This window comes from Triticum aestivum, chromosome 7B, assembly GCF_018294505.1.
Source record: "Triticum aestivum cultivar Chinese Spring chromosome 7B, IWGSC CS RefSeq v2.1, whole genome shotgun sequence".
Classification (NCBI taxonomy): domain Eukaryota; kingdom Viridiplantae; phylum Streptophyta; class Magnoliopsida; order Poales; family Poaceae; genus Triticum; species Triticum aestivum.
Window position 1 is genome coordinate 11,996,495 of NC_057813.1, and position 18,016 is coordinate 12,014,510.

Consider the following 18,016-nt stretch of genomic DNA (forward strand, 5'->3'; position numbering starts at 1 on the left):
TAAGCGTACGTGTAAGGTCGGTCCGGGCCGCTTCATCCCACAATACCGCTGAAGCAAGAACAGACTAGTAGCGGCAAGAAAGTTGACAAGATCTACGCCCACAACAAATTTGTGGTCTACTCGTGCAATAGAGAACTACGCATAGACCTAGCTCATGATGTCACTGTTGGGGAACCTTGCAGAACATAAAAAATTTCCTACGGTTTCCCCAAGATCCATCTATGAGTTCATCTAAGCAACGAGTGATAGGAGTGCATCTACATACCTTTGTAGATCGTGAGCGGAAGCGTTCAAGGGAACGGGGATGATGGAGTCGTACTCGCCGTGATCCAAATCATCGATGACCAAGTGCTGAACGGATAGCACCTCCGCGTTCAACACACGTACGGATCGGATGACGTCTCCTCCTTCTTGATCCAGCAAGGGGAAAGGAGAGGTTGATGAAGATCCAGCAGCACGACGGCGTGGTGGTGGATGCAGCAGGACTCCGGCAGGGCTTCGCCAAGCTACTACGGGAGGAGGAAGAGGTGTAGCAGGGGGAGGGAGGCGCCAAGACTCAGGGTGCGGCTGCCCTCCCTCCCCCCTCCTTTATATAGGCCCCCAGGGGGGGCGCCGGCCCTGGAGATTGAATCTCCCAAGGGGGGCGGCGGCCAGGGGGGTGGAGTGCCCCCCAAGGCAAGTGGTGCCCCCCCCCCACCCTAGGGTTTCCAACCCTAGGCGCAGGGGGCCCCAAGGGGGGAGCACCAGCCTACTAGGGGCTGGTTCCCCTCCCACTTCAGCCCATGGGGCCCTCCGGGATACGTGGCCCCACCCGGTAGACCCCCGGGACCCTTCCGGTGGTCCCGGTACAATACCGGGTGATCCCAAAACTTTCCCGATGGCCGAAACAGCACTTGCTATATATAATTCTTTACCTTCGGACCATTCCGAAACTCCTCGTGACGTCCGGGACTCCGAACAACATTCGATTTGCTGCATACTCATATTCATACAACCCTAGCGTCACTGAACCTTAAGTGTGTAGACCCTACGGGTTCGGGAGACATGCAGACATGACTGAGACGGCTCTCCGATCAATAACCAACAGCGGGATCTGGATACCCATGTTGGCTCCCACATGCTCCTCGATGATCTCATCGGATGAACCACGATGTCGAGGATTCAATCAACCTCGTATACAATTCCCTTTGTCAATCGGTACGTTACTTGCCCGAGACTCGATCGTCGGTATCCCAATACCTCGTTCAGTCTCGTTAGCGACAAGTCACTTTACTCGTATCATAATGCATGATCCCGTGACCAGACACTTGGTTACTTTGAGCTTATTATGATGATGCACTACCGGGCCCGGTGATACCTCTCCGTAATACGGAGCGACAAATTCCAGTCTCGATCTGTGTCAACCCAACAGACACTTTCGGAGATACCTTAGTGCACCTTTATAGTCACCCAGTTACGTTGTGACGTTTGGTACACCCAAAGCACTCCTACGGTAGCCGGGAGTTACACGATCTCATGGTCTAAGGAAAAGATACTTGACATTGGAAAAGCTCTAGCAAAACGAACTACACGATCTTGTGCTATGCTTAGGATTGGGTCTTGTCCATCACATCATTCTCCTAATGATGTGATCCCGTTATCAACGACATCTAATGTCCATAGTCAGGAAACCATGACTATCTGTTGATCAACGAGCTAGTCAACTAGAGGCTTACTAGGGACATATTATGGTCTATGTGTTCACACGTGTATTACGATTTCCGGATAATACAATTATAGCATGAATAAAGACAGTTATCATGAACAAGGAAATATAATAATAATCCTTTTATTATTGCCTCTAGGGCATATTTACAACATGATGTGCGAGCTAGTGGGCGAGGAGGATCCAGACGATCACGATCAGCTGGAGACTGGTCCGGTGAGCGCATCCATGTCGGTAGAACCGGGCGAAGTTGTGGCGCCAAAAGACCATGATTCAAAACGTGACGGTGTAATCATGCTAAAACCAGGCGAAGACGTGGCGCAAGAAGTCCACGACATAATGAGTGATGTTGTGGTCGCGCTAGAAGAAGGCGAAGACGTTGTGCCAGAAGACCACGACGCAAGGTTGCCCGGTGGAGTCGCGCCAAGTGACCACGACACGCAGGCAGTACGGCGGACGCGTCAATCAGTCCACGCGCGCAGGCCATAAGTGCCGAGTCACATATGCTCGTAGGCAGCGGCAGCGACCGAGCCGGTGCATGGGACAGAAGAAAGGGACACACCACCACGTGAGGGCCATGTGGGTGGGCTAGATGGTGTGCAACGTTCAGAAAAAAGAGATGGGCAAGAGAAAAATAACAGCCCAGCAAGCAGCAGTGATGAATCAGCTCGGGATGCAAATTCTTTAGGTAGCAATCCACGCGACTGCAGCCCAGTAAGAAGTCAAGCTAGCAGTGCAGCTGCTGCAGGCTCTCCGAGTGATTCTAACCACCCAGGAAGCGGACCAAGAGGTCCAGAAACACCAACAACGGGAGGTTTGGCAACTCCAGAAAAAGTGGCATCGCCTCTGACAGTACAAGAGACGACGGAACAGCCACCTACAGCAGTATACATGCGGTAAGTATTGAATCTCTGTCCGAAGGAAACACTTCAAACAAGTGAGGTGAAGATGAAGAGCAAAGAGCAACGACGTTTGCACATCGAGGAACCGGATAATTTTGGAGATGCAAAGACCGAAGAGTGTTGGCGTCGTGCTATGAATGAAGAGTTGGGTTCAATCCGAGACAACAAAGCATGAGAACTCGTGGATCTTCTCAATGGACATAATGCCATGGAGCTCAAGTGAGTGTACAAAGTCAAGACGCATGACGAAGGGAACTTGGTGAAGCATAAAGCAATGCTCGTGGCTAAACCAAACATGCAAGTGCAACGTGTGGACTTCGAACAAGTGTTCGCTCCAGTTACCAAAATGGACTCGGTGAGACTGCTTATAGCTCTCGCGGCTCAAGAATCTTGGAGGCTACATCACATGGATGTGAACTCCGCGTTTTTGACCGGGGAGTTGAAAGAAGAAGTATACGTGAAGCAACCACCGGGTTACATCAAAGAAGGAGAGGAAGACAAGGTATTGAAGCTACACAAGGCATTGTATGGGCTACGACAAGCTCCTTAGGCATGGAGCATGAAGCTTGACAATACATTGATTTTTCTCGGGTTTGAGAAAGCCCCACTAGAGCATACAATGTATAAGCGAGGTAAAGGCAAGGATCGTCTTTTAGTGGGCATTTATGTGGATGATCTGTTGATAACTGGAGCAGATGAAGAGGTGATTGTAAACTTCAAGCTACAGATGAAGGAGCTATTCAAGATGACTGATCTAGGGCTCTTGAGTTACTACCTTGGGATCGAGGTACAACAAAAGCCGGAGAGGATCACATTATGCCAGGAGGCATATGCAAAGAAGGTACTTGAAAGCTGTGGCATGAAAGATTGCAATCCAAGTCATGTTCCGATGAAGCCTCGTCTCATACTAAGCAAGAATAGTGAAGCACCCACGGTTGATGCAAGGGAGTATCGAAGTATGGTCCAAAAGTTGAGGTATCTCACAAGTACAAGATCGGACTTGGCCTATTCCGTTGGCATAGTGAGTCGCTTCATGGAAGCACCCACGATTGAACATTGGGCAGTTGTGGAAACTACTCAGGTACATCAATGGGACAAGAAACTTAGGTTGTGTCTATTTGAGAGAGAAGAAGAAGGAGATGGTGGAGCTACTTGGCTATAGTGATAGCGACATGGCAGGAGATGTGGACGACGCGTAAAAGTATCTCGGGCGTGACATATTTCTTGGTAGGAAGCATTGTGAGTTGGCTATCACAAAAGCAGAAGGTGGTCGCATTATCATCTCGTGAAGCAGAGTATATTGCAGCTGCTACCGCGGTGTGTCAAGGTGTTTGCCCAGGAAGGCTACTCGATGACCTCACATGTAAGGAACTGGAAGTAGTGGTGCTCAAGATTGACGACGATTCTACAATCTCTCTGTTGAAGAATCCAGTGCATCACGGAAGATGCAAGCACACCGATACAAGGTATCGTTATTTCAGTGAGTGTGTGAAAGAAAGCAAAGTTGATGTCAACTACGTTTGCACCGATGACCAGCTTGCAGATATCCTAACTAGATCTTTAGGACGATAGAAGTTCGTGAAAATGCGGCGAAGGATCAGCGTCTATGCTGTAAAATGAGGACATCATATTTAGGAGGGTGATTGTTGAAATTAACCACGATCGGTGGCCTTGTACGGCTCGGACAGGTGCAATCACCAAGCCGTATAGGTGTAGGACTAGATTAGCCTAGCTTAAGTTCCTATATATATACTTGTACCCCTGTAAGATTTTGTAGACCAGATCAAAAGAAATAAAATCTCAGGAGCGACACGCTCCTGTTGCGATCCATCGGTGTCCCGTGTCCACATGTGTGTGCCGCTGAACTAGCTCATATGGCAAGCCGGCAGCTTGTATTTTCTATACGTGCGTGTGTTCGGTTGAAGGAAAATTGATCCAGCAGCCTGCTAGTCAGCTTGGTGTGTACGTGCAGCTTGCCGTGTACGTCTACGTCTATCTCTAGCTCGGAAAGTACTCGAGCTAGTCTTGTACTCCCTCCGTCCAGAAATACTTGTCGCAGAAATGCATAAAAATGGATGTATCTAGAATTAAAATATGTCTAGATACATCCATTCCTCCGACAAATATTTCTGGATGGAGGGAGTACGTGCGTCTCACCGAAAAATACACAGCGGATCGCAGCATTGAGGCCGGGCCTGTGGCAACAAACTATGGGTGTCTCAAAGCGTGGAAGATCTTATCATCAAATAAGAAGGGTCCTTGCTCATAGAGATTATTCTGAGCACACTAGGTAACAAAGGGAGGTATTGCCTCCAAGACGAGGCAACAATAATACCATTTGGTTGGTATTGTGTATCAGTTGAATCCTGTAGGTTAAATATAATACTGTTGTTTCTTACAATATTCCCTTCTTCTCTGAAAAGGCTTGGTAAAATATATAGATTACAAATTCTGTTTCCAGGCACGGTGGCAGATATCTGAGCGAATTCTAAAGCAATGGACCTCATTAAACAACCTTGATAGGGAACACCATGAGCATGCTAAGAACAATTTTACACAACATCTTATCCTAAAGCCACGACCATGGGTATTGGCTGGCACAGTTATCAGACGATCAGTCATTATGACTGTGACTGGAACAACACTTCATGTTCGAGGTGGAAACTCTTGTTCTGACCTTTATTGGCCAGGCTCGGCTGACCCCACAGCTTTTTTCAAAAAGAGCCTATAATTATTGGAGATTACTGTTCATCATGAAGAAAAAATTGCCACAGCTTCTTGCAGGCATTGCCGCAAAAGGAGTCGACTTAGTTGTAGGTGTTAATTTCATATTTGTAATGGTTCTGACGTGGTTGTCTATGTTACGCACTCTACTGGTTTATGTCTTGGTCTTTATTGGCTTCCATACACTTTAATATAGATGGATGTGTGAATCACAATAATGCAGATGCTCAAGATTTCAAACTCCTTTGGAAAAAAATCTTATGCTAAAAGGCCAGGATGCCATGGTGGTGCAACAAAAACAGTTGGCAGATCAAATGGTTTGGTCAATCTCTGAAAATTATTTTTTAAGAATCCATGTCTCGAAATTTTTCTACACAAATTCATTGCTAGGGGACATCCTGTTTTATAAAAGCCTCACAAAGCAATACATTATTGTTGGATAAGTGAGCAACAATCTTTACTGAGGGCCAAAGGCCGGTACATATACAGAGTGGTAAAGTGCAGAAAAGCCCCTTATACAATGGGGATGTACACAAGGAAATATACACATCTAACACCCCCCCCCCTCAAACTCATGGTGGATCAACAACACCGAGTTTGGAGAGGAAAAAGCCATGCTGCGCTCTAGTCTGTGCCTTCGTGAAGAAGTCAGCCAACTGTAACTCAGGGGGCACATAGTGAAGAGCGAGAGTCTGATCCTGCACAGCAGCACGTCAAAGTGGGCATCACGCCAATGTGCTTGGTGAGCTCATGCTTCACCGGGTCACGCGCGATACTGATAGCACCAGTACTGTCTGACAGCAGAGGAGTCGAGGTAGTAGCACACACACCAAAGTCCTCAAGTAATCACCGTAACCAGATCACCTCAGCCGTCAACATAGCCATGGCTCGCAACTCAGCCTCTGTACTCGAGCGAGAAACTGCAGTCTGTTTCTTTGTCTTCCAGGCAATAAGAGAGCCACCAAGAAAGACACAGTAAGCAGACAGCAAGCGTCAATCAGAGGGATCACTAGCCCAGGTAGCATCAGTGTAGGCCTGGAGCTCAAGAGAGCTGGAATGGGAAAGAAAAGGCGCTGAGAGATCGTGCCACGAAGATATCGTAGAACACGGAGGGGATGACTATAGTGGACAGATGTGGGGGCGAAAACAAACTGACTCAGGATGTGGACAAGGTAGGATCGGGGGAGGAGCTAGCACGGAGTTCCAGCGTGCGGGAGAGAGGGGAACCTAACATCTGATACCATGTTGGATAAGTGAGCAACAATCTTTACTGAGGGCCAAAGGCTGTACATATACAGAGTGATAAAGTGCAGAAAAGCCCCTTATACAATGGGGATGTACACAAGGAAATATACACATCTAATAGTTATTATACAAATAAATTAATTAAGTAGGCTACATAAATCATCATCATCAATGTGTACATCACGGCGTGTGTTCTTCCTAATTGATATTACAGTATGGATATTTATATTTAGTCAAAGACTAGAGGAATATGGTACATATGTAAACCTTGATTTAATTAACATGGTATTTGTTAAGAATGCCATGTCCAAGACATTTGGTATATCCATCAACAATTTCTGACTGGATTTTAAAGCTGCTTCCCATGTATTATTTCTCGTGGAATAATGCTCTTAGGTGGACTGGGCCCTCGCGTAGTTTTGTTTGGTCACCTATTTCAGGACTGGAACGATCATTTGCGTTTGTTCTTGGTATCACAGTCACCATTGTTTCTACTGTGTTTGCTGAGTAGAGGAACATTGAAACTAAAGTTTGATGGATCAAGAAACAGCCACCAGATTTTAATGTACAATCAATGCTGCCCAGCGGTCTACATTACTATTCTTTGGGGGCAAAGATGTTTATAATATGCTTCGACCTTGTCCCAGTACTGCGAGTGAAATCGTCCCACCCGTAGTGGCACGATCTTTCCCTATACAAAAGTCTCTTAAAAGATGCATGGCTAAAACAAGTACACCTAAGTGGCAGATGCTTGGTCACTGTGAGATCAAAACTATCATAAAATTGCTAAAATAGTGGTGCACATGACTTGGAAAAAGTTCAATACTGTGGGAACACAGAATCGCAAGCATGTTAGAGAAAACTGTCGGGAGCATATATAAATGATCAGGATTCAGGATGTACAGGTGAAGCGAACAGGAATGCACCATCCTGCAGCCCCTTCACGTCATACACAAGATAATCAAGGGTGGACACATACATGGAGCAGAGCTTACTGGCAGGCACTTCAGGTCAATTCCACTCCGACCTTCTTAGCAGCTTAACCACATTATATAGTACTCCGGCGCTGACAGACTGGATGTCGTCGTTGAACGCATGCACAGATTCTACCAAGTAATCATAATGGGTAGATGAAACTAGCAACACTACAACTCGCTTAAAATCAGAAGTGTATAAGTACATGCACAAAATATGATGCGATGCAGGCTACCTACTAAAGAATTTTTACCTATGAAGTGAAGAGTCTTGATTTAGTACCAACATGTAACCTTTCAATGCACTAGCAAGATAGACCAAACTTTATTTGCTTCCTAAGAATACTCTATCACAATGTTCCCTTTGTCACCTATTACTCTTGGACAATTTAGATGTGTCTTCACAGAGGACACCACTTTAGTCACCCCGGCCGGATGTTGCTGTACAAGTGCATGCTCTAGTCAATGCAATCAAAAGACCGATCTGATGGAAGAGATGTAACGCCAGATGTCTTCCAGTTATTCGCCGTCGTTACGATCGAGAAAGACCGGATCGCTAGGCGTTCGTGCGCGTGGTGATCGTGATGCGCGTGGGCGCTGCGTCCCGTTGGCTATAAAACCAGTTGTACCAGTAATTTGTTAGGATGTGGGAGGAGTCCAGATATAACGGAAAAGGCGAGCGTTTGGGCGCTGTGGCGTTTTGTGGCCAGGAATATCTTTCTGTTCAGTACTACTTCTACCTCCATCCACCTGTGAGAGAGCTAGTTAGGGCTGCCCCAACACGCCCAACATAGTTTGAGGACCTCCGAACACTGGAAAGCTACGCGGAAGGATTCAACTTAGACAAAAAGACATTAAAACTTGTTGTAAAACGAAGAAATGATGATACAGCAGTGCTATACACACGACGCTACATAGCCGATTTGTGGACCACGCTACCGATCACACCATACGGTGCAGGGTAGCAGCACTGGTGCACCGTTGGATATGGTTGTCGGCTGTATGTCGTCTGTGCAGTGTCGGCTGCACAGCAGTTTCGATGATGATATAGTACAACTGAGCAAACTACAAACGTATGTGGGTCCTACACTAGTGACTAGGGTGTCTAACAAGGGGACTTATGCCTTGTCGAGGGATCAGCCGACAACCAAAACGCCAACCATATCCAATGGCGTGAGTAAATTATGCCTGGCGTTTTGGTTGTTGGATCCTGGAACCTGAATCGAGGAGCGGGCTGCGGGGACGCTGAATCTTCATCGAATCGTACCGAATCCGACCTCGTTCCCGAATCCGATTCCGGGTCGATGAATCGGGATCGAGGGACGGCCTACCGTTCCTCGTTTCCGGCTACTATGGTTTTGACCAATATATTACTCCATACATAGATGTGAGATCAAAGTGGTAAAAAACCTTATGATCGATCATGTTTGAATCAACAAATGAAGACGTAAAAAAAATATCACCAAATATTTGCCAATTTCTCAATTATCAATGCCTTATTTGAACAATGTATACAAAATACTGATCAACACTTATAAATTTTTATCAGCCACCATAGCAGAGCGGGCAAAGCATAGGCTACGTTTTCTCGAATCAAACCTCAACTCTTGGCTTGCCGGCGATGGGGTGACTCTGGCTCTATTTGTGGCCTACTGCCATGCATGTTTCGCGTCGTCCACTGCTGTTGGACTGTTCCTGGCATGGAGGACGCTACACCTGCAAGCTATAAGAAAATGGAGGATCACTTTCGTATCTTGGATGCCCATGATCAAATCGCTCTCGTCTTGTGTGCAAGACCTCTACTTGCTACTAGGGTCACGCACAGCATGGTTGTCTCTGTACCACGCTCTTTTTCGGTTCACCCCGGTACCCTGCAGACAAATAAGCACACATCCGTAGGTCTCCTCCATTTCGAGGCCACATTGTTGATGCTTTTAGACAAGCTCATCACAACAACGACAAAGAAGAAGATCAGCAGTCCGAGGTGGCATGTAGGTTTTTTTTTCAAAAGGGGGACTCTCCGGCCTCTGCATCTGAGTGATGCATACGGCCACATTTATAAATAGATAAAGTGGTTCAACAATGTCTTGCAATGTGCTGCAACAAAGGAGGCTGGCTCACAAAGAGCTAGCGAAATAAAACAAGGCCCAGAAGCCACAACCGGCTGGCATAATATAGAGAGATAGGTAAACTAATCGCCTATCCTATTACATGACCGCCATCCAAACCGGTTGAAGATATCCCGCGCTACCATCTCCCACCGGACAGATCCAGTAACCAAACGCGCCCTGGCCTCCGTCGGAGTGAGTAATGACCACATACGGATTAGCGCAGTAGCCCGGAATACAACCTGCAAAAAATGAATAGTTGTTGTTCTGTTAAAAGCCAAATCATTTCTGCAGTTCCAAATCGCCCATAACAATGCACATGCTCCTACTCGAATTTGTCTAGCTGTTTCGGCCTCTACTTGTTACTAGGCTTACGCACAACATGGCTGTCCCTGTGCCACGCTCTTTCTTCGGTTCACCCCAGTACCCTACAGACAAATAAGCGCACATCCGTAGGTCTCCTCCATGTTCAGGGCACTATGTTGATGCTTTGAGACTAGCTCATCCCAGTAACTACAAAGAAGATCGAAGATCAGCAGTCCGAGGTCGCATGTAGGTAGTTCCGCATGTCACCCAGTCCCACGGGTTGCTCTTTGCAGCCCATCCAAAGACCATTATCTGTCTCTCCTCCCCTTCCACTATGAAAGAACGATGGGAGGTGGTAGTGTCATGTTGCTCTATGCTACTCCATCCACATTTTATAACATGGGCTCGCTGGAGGGAGATACACATACTTCGACGGTTTTTATTTTTATTTTTCTGAAGCTACAATATTTCATTAAATGAATGCTACTGTATTTATTATTCCTCGTGGCTATGAGCAGGAGCCAGGGAGCACGCAGCTCATCTAGGGCCATTTTTTATTTTCTCCTGCGAAGTTTTGTTGCTGGTCCGTACAGAGCGTTAGTGCAAGGCACTACAGTTATATATAGCTTGGGCTACTAGTGATCATATAATGTGCACTCCAAACACTGTTCAGTAGTGAGCTTAAGTATTTGTAAGAAATAATTATGATTAATTACTCGAAATAGGGTTTCACACTGCTTTATAGATAAAGCACTGGTCCATACACCAAGCGTCCGAATCTCAGACGAACAACGACGGCTGGGGCCACATCACAGAGATGCCCAAAAAAGCATAAGAGAAATAGGAAAAAAAAGCCTCCTAGTGGCAGTCGCCAAGCGGCACTAAGATGACGAAAGACGATGCGTTGTATCTAGTAGCGCATCCACCATGAGGCCGAGACGGACACGGTCACGCTGCCTCGAGAGCGGGTGCCAGTGCTGCAGAAAGACAAGGAATTTGAAGGAGTCAGATGCCTTCCGCGGGAAGACCTTCTCAATCACTATTTTATTATGAGTCATTCAAAGAGTTCAAGACATCGCCGCAAAAATGAGTCAGAAAAGGCGGCGATGACAATTATGATTAATTAGACACAAGTGCTCATTGATATACATTTTAGTTGCACAATGATGATCAATTAGACACGGTGTAACTTGTGGCATAATCGTTCCATGCACAATTCTCTTAATGACCTCTTTGATCAGTATTGCTTCTGTAGGAATTTGAGAGGATTTGAATTCTAAAGATATTGTTTTATGAAAGCCTTTTGGATTACGGTATTGAGATTTTACCGAAGTCATATGGAATATTTTCCTATGCCTTGCCTTCCATAGTAATCTCAATATGAGCACAAACCTCATTTTGATTTTCCTTTCAGAAGTCCAATGCACGTACACTCTATCTCTCTTCCCTTTTATCAATCCTCTAAAATTCTTGTGTTTGTGTCCTGTTCACCAACCAAATAATTCCCATGTCTTTTTTATGGGACAATTCTCATGCTTCGGAATCATTCAGTAATCCAGCAACATCTCGATTCTACAGGTTTTTTATTCCCGGGTTTTCAAATTCATGCAATCCAAATAAAAATCACTAAGATGCACGGATAAAACAAATACTAACTGACGGAACAGGTCCTTCTAGTCAAACAAGTTAGTGTGAATGTCAAGATGCTCGATCACAGTCAAATCGAAACTGTCGATAATATAGCTTAAATAGTTCTGCGCATGACTTAAAAAAAAGGGTTCCTAGTCAAAAGCCGGCTCTAGGAAGCATGATGAGGAAGTACAGATGAAACAAACAAGAGTGCACCCCTTTCACGTGAAGACGGGTGTAGTGCCAGTGAGCCCGTTGTTGTGAAGAGTAAGCTTTGAGACGTTTTTGAGTGATGCCACCACTACTAGAATCTGGTTTTGTGCCGAGTTCCATAACTTTACCGAGTTCATTCTATCAGAAATTCGGAAAAAAATTGTCTGCCGAGTTTGATTCAAAATTGAACTCTGCAATGATAAGCAACTTGGTAGAGCTCTGACTTTGCCTAGTTCTAACAAAAAATGACTCTGCGAGCAAAAACATTATTTAAACATTCGCTGAGTTCCCGATGGAAAGAACTCTACAGTATTAATGATTGTCGGGCCCCGTCCAACTGAGTGTTCTGCGCCGAGTTTGGCACTCGGCGAAGATTTCGCCGAGTTTATTACGGGCTCTGCCGACTTTCTTTGAAACTCGGTAAAAAAAAGGGCTATTTTAGTAGTGTACCCACTGAGGCAAGTGCTCCAGCTTGATCGTCAGGCCAAATGACCAAAAGAGGAGGAGATGACACTACCAAACATAGCATTTTCTCCGACAAGATGCTTCCATCTCCATAAAATATTTGAATGAGAAATGAACGCACAGGGTCATGAAATTTTGTTAACAATTCCAGACAAGGTTTCTAGTTTACCTCTACCCACTGGAAGAGAACATTCTGCTTCTTTAGATTTCCTAATGAGCTTATCTCCTGGGACACTCGTTGGTCCTTTTTTATCTCTATATGGCATACTGAAGATCATGCCGAAGCAATCAATGACCTACACCAACGTAACATCAAAACCAACCCTGTTGTTGACCACACACTAGTAGAAAAGGGGTCTATTGTCCCGGAGTCCCGGTTTCAGAACCGGGACTAAAGGCCCTCCACGTGGCCGCTGCCTGGAGATCCATCTTTAGTCCCAAGTACTAAAGAAAAATTTATGATTTTTTTTAATTCTTTTTTTGAATTTTTTCCTGATTTTCAAATTTCTAAATTATTTTAACCTCTAATCTCTAATCACCCCTCATCATTGCTCAATTTAACCTCTAATCTCTAATCACCCATCATCATTTTAAATCATCTAACTTCCCGGACGGTCACCCATCCTCTCACTATCCTAGCCTGAGCACGCTTAACTTTCGGGTTCTATTCTCTCTTGTTTTCAAGTCTGCGCTTGTTGTTTTCCTGACAATAGTAAGATGTCAATCCTATTAACCCTCGGGAATTTAGCTTGAGCATGAAGTCACACATTTCACTGTTTGAGTTTGAAACTATTGTTCTAAAAAACAATAATTATTTAGTAGCACTAATATTTCTTGAATAAGTAGTTTGACCACAGTTTGATCATAGTTTGACCAGATTTGACCAAAATTCAAAAAAACTGAAATAATTATTTAGTAACACTAATATTTCTTGGATAAGTAGTTTGACCATTGTTTGCCATAGTTTGACCACAGTTTGACTAGATTTGACCAAATTTAAAAAAATGAAATAATTATTTAGTAACACTAATATTATTAAATAATTATTTAGTAACACTAATACTTCTTGAATAAGTAGTTTGACCATAGTTTGGCCAGATTTAACGAAAATTCAAAAAAATCTGAAATTTAAGCATAACTTTTTTCCTTTTAGAATTTGAGGATTCTAAAAATTTGCAAACAGGCCATAGGCCATCAAAATTGGATGCGCATTTTCATGCTGAACATTTTGATATATTTTATGTTTTTTTCTGACATTGTATGCATTTTACATTTTCCCTACACTTTTGCAAAACATGTCCAAATTGAAGTTTTTAAATTTTCCTAACTAGTACATGTAGTAACATAACTACATCTGGAAGGATTTTAATTTTTGAAATTCTTATCATTTTCTTTTGCTTTTTACAAAACTGAAAAGGCGATAGGGGGGTAGAGTTTGAAAATGGGACATTTAGTGCCGGTTCGTGCCACGAACTGGTACTAATGCCTCCAATCCCATTAGTACCGGTTGGTGGCTCGAACCGGGACTAAAGGTCTAACCTTTAGTACCGGTTGGTGCCACGAAGCGGTACTAATGGGCATCGCACCCTTTAGTCCCGGTTCGTGGCAACAACCGAGACTAAAGGTCCCATTTGAACCGGGACTAATGCCTGTACGATGCCCTAGCCGCTCAAACCGGGACTAATGCTCACATTAGTCCCGGTTCGTAATGCAACCGGGATTAATGCTCTTTTCTGACCGAACCATAGCCCTGTTTTCTACTAGTGACACCCGATCCTGGACTTCAAGAAAAGTTCTCCAAAAGCTCTGTCTCCATGAAGGAAATATGTCGTGTTTGGCCTCTACTTAAAGAGATGAATCGTGGGATTTCATCCTAGAAAAACAGTCTAGGCAATTTCCGGATAATGCCTTTAGCAAAGGAAGGACAAGTAAGACCGCCATTACCCAGGTATGACTATAGGATGGCAGAACTACACTCTTCATACCATAAGTCAAGAGTCGTTTCTTGAAGATCACCATCGAAATCAAAATCACCCCTCTTCCGCCGCCTAAGAAGAAGTCCAATACCCTGATGGCCACGATGGGCACGTGCGCACCATAGACCCAAAATCTAGAATCTTCTATCATATGCATTGTTTGTGCAGGATTCCTACATGTACATCATGATGAAAGGAAAAACTGTGACCGTCCAAAACGTGCAGCCAAGCAAAGCCTAGTCACCAACCACCACCAATGGGCATGCCCCATTCTGATCGCCCAACACCAACCTCGACGGATATCTTGGTTCCCCGAGTCAGTAAGTGTGAACTCATTACCGAGGCGACCCAGATCGACCCGCATGAGACACTGTGAAACAGGATGAAACCCATGCATCAAACATTGTTTAAACTCTAGATCTACAGTCAAAGTCACCTTTGCGTCAGTGTTGAGCACTCCAACGGGTTCCATCAATGTGGGGAACACAACACACCTACAAGGCTAGCTGCAACCAATCTGGTCAACAACGGGCCAGTGACCTGACCCCACTGCCAGTGCCTGTTGCCGAACCGAGAAGGACAGTCATGCGCAGATGCGGTTCTAAAAATGAACTCGAGAAAACACAGAAATCCAATGCAAGAGATGCACCTACACAGTGATGTAAACTATATTTGCGGCATACTAAGCATTATATTCCTGACGTCTCCTACTCTCAAACAAGCTTCCCTTAGTTTTTTTTGCATTGATTTTGCTAAACGCTAGTATGAGGGCAGGTGCTGAAACTCGGTGACTTATGAAGACTCTTGAAGTAGGGAGAGAACGCACGTCATCGGTGGTCGCATTTATATGGATGATTAGCTACACATGACGCAGTTGCTAGAGACATTTATATCTGCACGAGGAATTCCTGCACACAATTTCTTCATAAATATGGAAGTCTCAAAGCCTAGAAGATCTTATCATCAAATAAGCAGGATCCTAGCTCACAGAGATTTTTTCGGCGGTGAAACTGGTTACAAATTGCAGGGCACGCTAGGTCATGAGAAGAGTAATCACCTCAAAGACAAGGCGGCAACCTTTACCACTTGGTTTGTATTGTATCAGTTGAATTCTATGTAGGTTAAATATAATGTTTTTTTAACCATCAAATACATAGAAGAAAAAGGGGGAAGAACCCTACAAAGTCAGAGTACACACAACCTCCAGTATTGAACAACACACACACACACACATAAAGAAAACAACACCCTCAGAGCAAGTATAATAAGGTGACGTAATCGGGCTATAAGGATTTAAATATTATATTGTTGCTGAGTTGGAAGAGAGAGAATAGGAGAGAGAAGAGAAGCGGGCCGTAGACTTACAGCCGGCTGCAGCACGAGCTCCAAGAAGTTTTGAGAGAGTGAAATGTGGGTCACATGTTGATAAAATAGTACTTCCATATAGCTAACTATTATACGTGTTGACTATTACGTTGCCTATAGATGACATGTCAAGATGCTATAGCCAGCAGTTGGCTATAGTATTAACCATGCTCTCAAAGAGCTACCCACAGCCCAGGCAAAAGAATGACTTTAGAGTGCGAACGATATTCAGGCACAAACAAACACCCATCCACAAGACAACATCCTGAAAGATGCCCCTACCATCGAGGTTGGTGTTTATCCATGTTGTAGCTGTTCTGCCGCTTGGGTTGTAGTCAAACAGCCTAGTGTGAACATCAAGGTGCGTGATCGCTGCTGATCTAAGCTATCGACAAAATTGCTAAAATAGTGGTGTGTGCATGACTTAAAAAAGGTTCCTAGTCAGAACTCAGAACACAGAATCAGAACAATGTTAGAGAAAATTGTAGGAAGCATGGGCAGGAAGTACAGATGAAACGAACAGGAGTGCTCGGCACTGCAGCCCACTTCACGTCATACACTAGATACTCAATATACAAAAACACACACTGTTTTTTCCGTTTAATACGAAAAGATTTGATATAGTAATCATAATGTGTGCAGATGAAACCGGCAAATCAGAATAGTATATGTACATGCAACAAATATGCTGAACTGCGAGCGGAGCTACAGGACTGCAACTTGTGCAATGTTTCCCTTCACAATTTGTTTATTTCGATCTTGTGCCTATCAACACATACGATTCCCCCCAAACATCCATGTTCATTGTCATGATTTATCGTACACGAGTTGGCAACCAAATTGTGTGCACGGTATTGCACACAACTCTCTTTCTTAATGATGTGTGATGGGTTAACGATCACACATATGTCATTTTTGGGCACACGGTTGGATTTTGTAATGATTCCTTCATCACACACAGTTCGGCACTGGCTAGGGTTTGGGATTAATAGCATAATTTCACTAGTGACTGGGCTACATGGTTGGAGCAGAGCTCGAGAGCAGTCACTTCATTTATACTCTAGTATCTGCAACAACTTTAACCATACTATGTAATTCAATATATAGATGCGAGATCAAAGCAAAATAAAGACTATATATAGATGCATAATCAAAGAAGAAGAAAAATACTATGGCTTCCTTTGGTTTATACCCCTCCCATGTCGCTCCGGCGAGCGACGCGGAGGGGGAACCCTAGCCGCCAGCCCCAACGCGCCACTTCCCTTCTTCTCCCTCGCCGCCACCGGCCCGCGCTGATGGGCAAAGCTGGTCACCCGCCTGTCGGCGGGGGGGGGGGGGGGGGGGCTTCTCTTCCCTCATCGATGTAGGCCGACGCGGGACAGTGGTGTAGGGCAGTGGTGCTGCGTTGGCGACAGTTGCAGTGGCTCGATGGCTGGAGGTGGCGGCGGGGCCGGCGGCGGGCGCCATGGTGAAGGACCTCGTGGCGGCGGATACGTGCACTGCGCCTGGAGATGTGGCGCTCTTGTTTCCCTGTGGCGGGTAGCAGGAGTGGATGCGGAAGAGCGTTGGCCTGGTAGTGCGGGCGGCGGCTCGGCGTTAGGCACATAGCTTGCTCCTGCCCCCCCCCCCCCCCCCCCCGCGTGGTCCTCGGAGCGGATCTGGATGATGGTGGTCCCCCTTGCGCCCCTTCTTGCCTTGCCATCCCGCGCTACCGAGGCCCTCTTGCTCGCCTGATCTAGTAGCTGGGTGAGGTTGGGGGTCAGTGGCTCTGGATTGGGGCAATCCCTTGGCCGTCTCTGCGGCCACAATGTCGGTGGCGCCCTGGGTGTCTCCCTCCTTCCTGATGACAGCATCGAGATCCAACACTACCCTATTCCTCCATGTTCCGGGTGAAAACCCCAAATCCTCGGATTGGGTGGCAGCTATTGAATTCATGCTCTAGCCAACTCATCCAAAAGTCCGAACTGATGGAGGGAGGCGGGCAATATATTTTAACACTCCCCCTCATGTCTAGGCTATTATAGTCCTTAGACATGGGATCGATGTAGGCCGCATAATCATTTTTATTTAATGCTGCATTGGCAGGGTGTTGAACTCAAGACCTTTTGGCTCTGATACCATGTAGTAATTGTAGGATGGATGAATATTGCATTGTTGTATGCTATATTGATCCGACCCTCATATGGGGTATATATAGGATTACAACGTGGGAAGATGATTGATGTACAAGGCAAGTCATTGTTAGTTTAGAAACCAAATCTATCTCATTTTCTCTTAATCCCTAACTAACACGTCTGTACTTCTAACATTCCCCTCAGTCGTAGCGTGAATGGAGCGGACGATTGCGACTAGATTTGAAGTCTTGCGCTTCCGCCGTCTTCTCCGCTGCGCCATCATCAACTGC